We start from the raw sequence: 2,364 nt of genomic DNA on the forward strand, positions 1-2,364 counted from the left end.
CTGTTGAGATTTGCTGCTCATAAAAGTAAGATTCCTTTCAAGATATTTTGTTCATTGACAGTGAACCTAGTCACCCAAGAGCTCTGAGGGAGATGTACAATGAGATGAATGTTGTTTTCATGTCTGCTAATACAACACTCATTCTGAAGCCATGGATCAAGGAGTAATTTAGACTTTCAGGTCTTTTTATTTCAGAAATACATTTCATAAGGCTATATCATCCATAGAGAGAGTGGTTCCTCTGATGAATCTGGGCAACGTAAATTGAAACCCCCTAGAAAGGATTCACCATTTTCAATGCCAATTAAGAATATAGGTAATTCATAGGAGGAGGTAAATATATCAACATTAACAGGAAAGTCTGGGAGAAGTTGGTTCCAAACTTCTTCATCGTGGATGACTTTGAGGGGAAGTTAACTGTAGATGTGCTGGATATAGTATAAGAACTAGAATTAGTAGTAGAGCCTGAAAATGTGACTGAATTTCTGCAATCTCATGATAAAAGGGATAAAGAGGAGTTACTTCTGATGAGCAAAGAAACTGGGTTCTTGAGATGGAATCTACTCCCAGTGAAGATGCTGTGAACACCATTGAAATGACAACACAGAGTTTATAAAACAGTGGTAGGGTTTGGGAGGACTGACTCCAATTTTGAAAGAAGTTCTCCTGTGGTAAAATGCGATCAAACAATATTGAATGCCACAGAGAAATCTTTCATGAAGGGAAGAGTTGATTAATGCTGCAAACTTCAGTGCTATCCCATTTTAAGAAGTTGCCACAGACACTCCAACTTTCAGCAATCACCACCTGATTAGTCAGTAGTAATCAATCCTCTCCCAGCAAAAAGATTAGAAATTGAAGGCTCAGATGGTGACCATTTTTTCTTGCAATAAAGTATTTGTTAAAGTACATTGACATAATGCTATAAAATAGATACAATTGAGTATAAATCTAACTCTTATATGCACTGGGAAACCAAAAAGTTTGTGTATCTTGCCTTTTATTTGCTTTATTGTGGTGGTCTGGAAGCAAACCTGCCATATCTCTGAGGTATGTCTGTGCATAAGATAGGGCTGCACAGATTCAACAGTATCTTCTTATGAAGCCATCACCTTCTATCATTTAGAAACACACAGCAGCTATGAGCCTCAAGGCAGTGTTAATATTCTAAGTAACACTTTACGTGAAGGTGAAGAATTGCTGAAGGAAGTAAAATTTTGAGATAATTTCAACTTCAATTAATTTGCCACAGTTTCTCAAGGACTAACGAGAGTTTCTGAGGCGATGGGGTTGCACCTGGACCAAAACGCCTGTCTGAACTCCATTTAGAGGGACGCCCATCTTAGGGTGATGGTATAGGGGAAATGTATGAGAATCACAAAAGCTGTTTGTTCTCCTTACTTCTTGGGTAAAATGTGTGTATTGATTCCTGGCTGCAAGTTGGCTATTTCTATTCCATGTAATCATTTAAAATCTATGGCTCTGTGTAGCATAAAGATTCCCTATAACTGAATTAGAAATCATCTGCTCAACTGCAGAGAAAGCATCTCTGGTCCATTTGGGCTTTTCCCAAATGGCTCACAAAGCTAATGGTTTTGGTCTTCTGTGGGTATTCTGAGGGCAGAGTTATGCAGGAATCTGATTTTAAATTAAATGTTGGAGGAGAAACAGACAAGAGAAATGGCATACCTTTTTTTTTTTTAACCTAAGTTAAACATTTTTTTTCCCACTAAACAAAAAGCTGGGCTTCAAGGAGGGATTCCTCTAAAATGGACGCTGACTCATCATGTGCCATATGGGATGGGTAGAATTGGTAGAGAGTAGTGCCTGTGTGTTTTTTGTTATTGTTGTTGTTTGTTTTTTGGCATGGACAGGCACTAGGAATCGAACCCAGGTCTCTGGCACGGCAGGCAAGAACTCCGCCACTGAGCCACTGTGGCCTGCCCGAGAGTAGTACCTGTGTTTTATTGAAAAAAAAAAAAGATTTTGCTGCTGTTCAGGTATCCAACAGAGCTGGTCCTGATGATATTTTAATGATAATATTCTACATTTCTTGGGTCCTTCCTCCAAGATCATTATTTTCAGGAGCCCAAGAATTGTCAGCAACACAAACTGTCAGCAATTTGTCCCCCTCATTTATTTACTTCCTAATTATCTCAGAATTCCAGAACCTCAAATCAGGAAGAAATTTTTAAGATATGGCTTGGAAACCATCTAATCTACGCCCCTGCCCATTTTACCAGTTAAGGAGTCAGAGGCCTAGTGAGGAATAGTGTCTGCCCAAGGTCTTTCAACAAGGTTGACATTGAAGCTGAGACCAGAGCCCCAACTCCCCACCCACCCCCTTTATCTTTTCTGGTCTTC

At 39.3% G+C, this 2,364-nt stretch overlaps 1 protein-coding gene across 4 annotated transcripts in view; it reads right to left on the reverse strand.

The window, feature by feature from the left end:
- SAMD4A (sterile alpha motif domain containing 4A) overlaps positions 1–2,364 on the reverse strand; it is a 240,429-nt gene that overhangs the window by 62,142 nt on the left and 175,923 nt on the right. The window lies entirely within an intron of this gene.

The sequence above is a fragment of the Tamandua tetradactyla genome, chromosome 12, assembly GCF_023851605.1.
Source record: "Tamandua tetradactyla isolate mTamTet1 chromosome 12, mTamTet1.pri, whole genome shotgun sequence".
Lineage (NCBI taxonomy): Eukaryota > Metazoa > Chordata > Mammalia > Pilosa > Myrmecophagidae > Tamandua > Tamandua tetradactyla.